This window comes from Suricata suricatta, chromosome 8 (genome assembly GCF_006229205.1).
Source record: "Suricata suricatta isolate VVHF042 chromosome 8, meerkat_22Aug2017_6uvM2_HiC, whole genome shotgun sequence".
Lineage (NCBI taxonomy): Eukaryota > Metazoa > Chordata > Mammalia > Carnivora > Herpestidae > Suricata > Suricata suricatta.
The window spans coordinates 6,751,761-6,758,697 of NC_043707.1; the positions used below are offsets into that span (position 1 = coordinate 6,751,761).

The 6,937-nt window shown below is 54.4% G+C and overlaps 1 protein-coding gene across 1 annotated transcript in view; it reads left to right on the plus strand.

Annotated features, from left to right (window-relative positions):
- The first annotated feature begins 1,779 nt into the window (after positions 1-1,779).
- Positions 1,780-6,937, plus strand: part of ABAT (4-aminobutyrate aminotransferase) — an 84,968-nt gene continuing 79,810 nt past the window's right edge. Inside the window, exon 1 of the mRNA XM_029949754.1 lies at positions 1,780-1,898. The gene's annotated coding sequence lies outside the window, so the exon portion shown is untranslated. The remainder of the gene's footprint in view (positions 1,899-6,937) is intronic.

The window sequence follows — 6,937 nt, forward strand, 5'->3', positions numbered from 1 at the left end:
TTTGTTTCCAGGCTTTTTGTCCCAATAAACAAAATGATAGGAAACCACATCATCACTAAGCCTTGGGACCTTTCGTTGTTTAGGATAAATTCACGGCGGTTTCATTCCTTGGTCAAAGAGTAAGTCCATTTGAAAACTGTTTTGAGTGGAAATACCCAGTTTCTCCCCAAGAAGGCTTTCATCATTTATAGTTCCATCAGCAGTTCATGACATTGGCTACTTCCTTGAAACCCCCACAAATAATAGTAGTTATAATACTGAAAGGCCATTTTGGCAGATGAAATTTTTCCATTTCTTCAACTTACCTTTCTTTGACAAACTTTATTTCCTCCCAAGTTTATTGAGCATTTTATTTCTTTGGGTGAGTTAGGGGCAATAAAGAAGGTTATCTGCCTGGCTTAGGTTTTAAGGAAAAACTGTTAGATTTATAACCCGGGCCTCACAAAGTTCTGCAAGCAAGATGGCAGGATTAACATACCACAGAGACTGGCACGCCACGTTCAATTCCAGCAGAACCTGAGATCAGTTTTCTGTCTCTTCCTTTGAATGATTCTTATTTATTGTTTCTTTTTGGTCCCTGTGGTCAGAGACCATATACTAGAGGCCAGGTAGGGTTGGTTTTTTTTTTTTTCTGGCTGTTTTTTATTTACTTGGTTGTTTGTTTTGTATTTATCTTAGCTCCTTAATTTCTAGAACACAGTCTTCCTTGCCTAACCAGAGAGAGGGCCCCTCGGATTCGTGGACAGCAGAAAGGAGGGACCTCAGGTTTCTGCAAGATACCAGCCGACTAGGGAAATACTGACCAGGATGCGTAGGGAAAACCAAGTTGTATTCTTTCTTGGCCTTTTAGGGCCTGGAATGTCCATTCATTCGATCATTAGGAGCCCTCCGTGATCTCATGTTGCTCGGTTGGGCAGTTTCTGTGTTTTTGACTCTACCACTGAATGAGCAAATGCCTCCTCTTTCCACATACCTTTAGAAAGCTACCAGGCTGTTAGTCATCCAGACGTTAGATAGTATCACCTGGCTTTCATACAGCATTTTAATTTTTGTAAGAGCACCTTCATCACCTCTACAGTCTCATTTACAGCCATGAAGGAGGTACTAACTCTATTGTTTTCATTTACTGTTGAGGAAATTGGGGATCGGATAGGCGGAGTGGCCGGCCCTAGATCATGGGGACAGAACCATGGATTTCTAGTCCAGTGCTCTTATCATTGCCTCCAGCTTGCACGAGCCAAGGAGGTGGCGGGCCAGGAAGTGTTACGTGAGGTGTTAAGTGGCAGCCCCGAGGGCTGATCTGAGGGCCCTGAGTGCCCGCACTGGGAGGCGGAAAGGAGCAGGATCCTGACTCCGGATCCAGGGTTCCAGAGCCAGGACTCGGGGCGCAGGTGGGGCAGGCACACTCACCCGCAGACCCCAGGACCCAGGAAAAGGGACAGGAGGCAATTGAGGTCTAGGCTAAATCAACCCACAGAGCCGCCCTCTTACAGAAACGCGCCCTCCACCCCCAACCCCTCTTTCGATAGGCTCCCCTCCGGCCTGGAGGGGTTCTTCAGCCTGCTGCTCCACACCCCAACCCTCGCTCCCGGCCCTCGGGGTCCCTCCTCCCGGCCCCCGGCTCCCCCGCCCCCGGAGGCCGGACTCTGCCCCCGCCTTGCCTTCCCCCTCCCCCCCGGGGGCGGTGGCCCGTGGCGGGCGCGCTCATTGGCTGCGGCGCGAGCGAGGGCCGGGGCCGGCAGCGCTGATTGGCCAGCGCGGCTCGGCGGAGCCAGGAAACCCCGCGAGTCGCTGGGGGAAGTGGGGCAGAGACCGGACGCACCCGGCGCTCAGAGCGCAGGAGCCTCAAGTCGGCGCCCGGCACAGCGGAGTCCGCAGACCGGAGCCGGGGCCTGGAGGTAAGGGCCAGGCGCCGGGCCGCGTGGGGAGGGCCCGGCCACCGAGATGGCCGTGCCCCCAGGGCGCAAAGACCGGGCGTCTTCTCCCAGAAATGGGGCCTCATCCTTTCGAGACGCGGGTCCCCTCCCTCCAAAAAGAGAGGGTCTCTCACCTCCCAGAGAGCAAAATAGCTTCCAATTCCCATCAGAAACGAGCTCTTCCTCCGGGCCCCAGGCTTCCCGTACCCTCCCTTAGAATAGAATGTGCACCCCCTACCCCAGTGGCGTCCAGCCTCCACGAGTATCTAGGGCCCCTCTCATCCCTTTGGAGATGGAGGTGCCTTCCGCCTCCCTCAAAAACTAAGTTTGGATCTTCTTCTACCTTCGCTTCGGAATGATGAGGGTCTTCTCAGCTGGTAGACAACAGGATCCTCCTAGGTGGAAAATGAACACCCCCCCCCTTCCCCACCTCCAGATGTCCCGGAAGGAAGCCCCTCCTTAAGACAAGGAACTCCGAGGCCAGAGACACAGCATGTCACCCTCACACCCAGCAGGGACCGCCCTGCGTACCCCACCACTGAGACTGGACTCTGAGGTTTGCCTTCCTGATGTGGAGGCTTCCCTCCCCCTCCCTCCCAGGGCCATGACCCCCTTCCCACCCTTGTCGGAGACATGGCTGCCACACACACCACCACAGTAAAGGCATTTGGGGGAAAGTACCCTCTCCCTCCATCAGATGCAAGGTGAGGGCCTTTCATACTCAGAAACAGGACCGGGGGCTGCCCACCCTTCTGGGCCTGGTCACCCACCTGACTCCACCTCCCTCTAACCCTTTCAAGCGAATCCTCCCTCATTAACTCCCTGCACCCACTCTCCCTGCCCCTCCGAACCCAGTCCCTTCCGACTGTACCCCCACACCTCACTGCCCCTCCTGTCTCCATCCCACCTCGCGCTCCCACCGGGGCCAGAGATGGCCCAGAGGATGGTTAGTAAGAACAAAAGCCGGGACCCTGAGCCTAGGAGCCCTTCTAGTGCCCTCTGGACTCATCGACAGCATAGATGGCCCCCAAGGTAACAAGACCACACAAAGGCCCCCACACAAAGGGCTGGTGTTCAGGATGCTTTCCCCTGAGGCAGTCCAGGCTCCCTAGGAAGGGCATGTCAGATGCAGAGAGGGGGCCCAGCTTGCTGCCCGGGGCTGCCCGCTCCCCCCCAGCTCCAGTGGGCACTGCCCAGTGGAATTCCCTGGGCACCCGGCCAAAGGAGGTAGATGCTGCAGGAACCATCCCGTTGGGCTGGAGACAGCGTTGGCATTGCTGGGCTCAGGGTGAGGGTGTTGGTGACTTGAGGGGGGCCGGGAGCAGCTCTTCTCTGGGAGGCCAGGGTGGAGGGCAGGAAAGAGAAAGGCAAGGAAGCTTGCCTTGCTCTTTGGAGCTGCGTGCACGGTGCGGGGCATGGAGATACGTGTGGCCTGGGCGCCCAAAGAGGTCAGGCCCAGGGAGAGGCAAGTCTGGAGTCCCCAAACTCCAAAGGGCTTCTCAATGAAAGATTTGCTTCCTCGATTAACAGCTGAGCAAACAGAGGGGCAAAGAGGGGAAGACACTTGCTCAAGGTCATCCAGCCAGTGGCTGGCAGAGCTGGCCACAGCCTCTCCAGGAGTTTTGGGGTGCTGGGTCCAGGACAGGGGCTCCAGGCCTCACATTTACTGTTGAGCCTGCTGGCACTGACACCCCCCCACCCCCCTGCCTGTCAGAGGCGACGCAGAGCCTCTGAGAATGTCACACAGCTGGAAAGGGGCAGAGCTGGAACTCAGCACTGCCCCCCCACCCCCACAGGCCTCCGTGGAGAAGCCACTCCTGGGGGTCTGCGCTTCACCGCTCACCCCGTGTGATCTTGGTCCTGAGCCCACCCTGCAGCGGTCTGCTGTCCTGCTCAGAGCACGGCTGCTTTTCCTGCGCCACCGGATGGGACGGAAGCTGGAACTGGCAGCAGCCCTTCCGAACCACCCAGCTGGGCAACAGACAGCAGGTCCCTGCAAATGGGGAGGTCTTGAGGTGGGCTTCCCCCCGCTGCAGCTAAAGGTTTGGCTGTCATGCTCCAATTTAGAGCGGGGAGCCAGGTCGAAGGTGCCAAGGCGAAAGTTCAGGGCCTAAGGGGGAACTGGCGTGCACAGGGGTCAAGAGATCGGCCTCTGGACCCCTCTTATCTGGGTCTAGAACCCATATCTGCTCCTTGGTGTGGGATCTTGAGCGGATTATTGACCTTGTATCTGCATAAAATGAGTTAATCCTCGTAATGTGCGTAGCTGCTCCCACAAATGGGGAGAAGCAACAATTGTGATTTCAGGTGCAAAGTCATAAAACCTTTGAGTTTTAGGACCACAGACCATAAAGTCAGGTGCGTCGAGAGTTGACTCCTGCCTCCTGCTGGTGGGGGATCCTTGGGCAAGTCATTCCTTCTCTGAGCCTCAGTTTCCTCATTCCTGAATGAGGTTGTTGGGGGGCAGGCATCAGACGAGAGTGAGCTGTGGGCCAGGCCTTCTCATCCCCCGCAGTGCTGACCCTGGGGGCGGAATAATTCTCCGTGTCGGGGGGCCGTCTTCTGCACTGAGGGTGTTTAGCATCATTCTTGCCCCTCTAGCTACTAGAGGCCAGTAGGAACCTCTCTAGTTATGCCAACTCAAGTGTCTCCAAGCATTGTCAGATGTCCCCTGGGGGCCAGAATCACGCCCACCCCTCCCACTACCACTTGTGTCTTGGACACTCTTGATGCTTGACTCAAGATGGATTCTTTCTCCTTGCTCGACTGGGCTCCTGGCTCTGCCTTCTGCACGGTGGTGAGCCTCCCAGCATGATTGACAATCTCAGTCCTTCACATTAAATAATACTTCACTGGGGCGCCTGCGTGGCTCAGTCGGTTGAGCGTCCAACTTCGGCTCAGGTCATGATCTCACGGTTCGTGAGTTTGAGCCCCACACTGGGCTCTGTGCTGACAGCTCAGAGCCTGGATCCTGCTTCAGATTCTGTGTCTCCCTCTTCCTCTGCTCCTGGCCCACTCTTTCGCTCTCTCTCTCTCTCAAAAATAAATAAACGTTAAAGAAAATTTTAAGTAGCATTTTGCTACCTCCAGAGCACCTTCATGTGCATTGCTCTGGGCCTCCCAGTTTACAGATGAACAAAACTAAGGCTCATCGAGGTTCAGTGGCTTGTCTAGGGGCATTACGAGAGGCCAAAGAAATGGTCATGCCAGCAGCAGTTTCAGAAATAACCTGGTTCTGGAGCCTTCTTTGGATGGTTGTCTGGCCGTCTCTTCCAGAACTCAAACTGCATGCCCTTGGGCCCAGCTCTCCTGCTTCTAGAAATGTTCACTCGTGCACACAGATGGTCAGATACAAGAGAAAATGAGCAGAGCGCAGCACACAGAGGTTGATGGACTTGCTCTGAGTTGCTCAGCCAGGAAACACTGGCTTGGAACTCTGGCCCAGTTCTGAAGCCCAGGATGGGGCCCCTTGCCGCCACCCCATTCCCAGTGTCAGGCACATTCCTGCCTGGACCCGTCCCTCCCTCTGGGGAATGTGGTCACACCGGCACTTGCAGCTGCTGAAACTCAGAATTCTGGAACCTCGGAGTTCTGGAGACAAGAAGCTCAGGTCTTACCTCCCCCGGCCCCAGGACGAATCTCTGTGGTGGGGGGTGGGGGTGGGGCTTGGGGGAACTCCTAAAATTCCCAGTGGGCCCTTGGGTTGGACTGAGTGCAGCTGGATTGGGTTCCTACCAGCACGATGGCCTCGGGCTGTGACCACTGGACCCCTCAGGGTTTCATTTCTCCGTCTTTGACCTTTCTGCTTCTAGAACATGTATGTACAAGTTTTGGTTTAAAGACAAGTTTTGGTTTTAGTTGATTTGGCTGTTGGCCCCAGAGTGAACTGTGCAGTCATGTGACCGGTCACATGGGAATTCTTCATTTAACCTTTGGCAGAACTTTAACGTTCACACCAGCAGTGTGCAAGGGGTCCAGTTCTTCCACATCCTTACCAACACTGTTGTTTTCCCCTTATTATCATCACTCTTACTGCCATTCCAGCAGGTGTGAAGTGATACCTCATCTTGGTTTTGAGGTGCATTTCCCTAGTGTCTCAGGATGTACTTGTTGGCCGTTTGTAGATTTTTCTCTGGAGAAATGCCTATTCAAGTCCCTTGCTCATTTTTGAACTGCGTTGTCTTTTTGTGGTTGAGTTTTAAGAGCACGTTATAGACATGAATGCATTTTTGTGTCGCCATTTTTCCTCTTGCACGAAATCATCTGCTTAGCTCCTGTGGGTGGGGCGCGGTCTTGTGACTGTGGGATATCCAGGTAACTGAGAGACAGTTATTGCCCACAAGGGGCTCACAGTCTAGAGCAAAGCTTCTCAACCCCAGCACTATGCACTTTGCTGTGGGGGGGCTGTTCTGTGCACGGTAGGATGCTTAGTGTCGTCTCCAGCCCCTACTCAACTAGAGGCCAGCGACGTCCACCCCCAGTGTGACAACCAAAACTGTCTCTGGACATTGCCCAATGTCCCATGGGGGCAAACTATTCTTCCTGGTTGAGATTCACTGGGTTAGAGGCTAAGACAGGTATGTATCTCTGCAATTTGAGCCCTACCTCTTGTGCCTAAGAAGGTTAGTGGTGGGCATTTCAGGACATGCTTGTTCGATGTTGGGTGGTTGAGTGGATGGGTGGATGGATGTATGGACGGGACCACTTTTTGGTTGGATAAGTTGATGGAGGAGTGTGTGAATGGATGGATGAATAAATGAATGCAATTTACAGAGCCCAGACACGTGCCTGAAATTCTCCTATGGGAAAACAGAACACTGTTCTTCAAACTGGAATGTTCTACCCCTTTCTCTCCACTTAGCACAGTGGTTCTCACACTTTAGCATAGGAAGCCCCTGGAGGGTTTGTTAACACAGATTGGTGGACCTCACCACCAGACTTGATGATTCAATAGAATCCCTGGGCTGGCAGAAGGCTCCCAGGCTGGTTTCCGTGTTCTTTGAGAACCCTGCACCAGACAC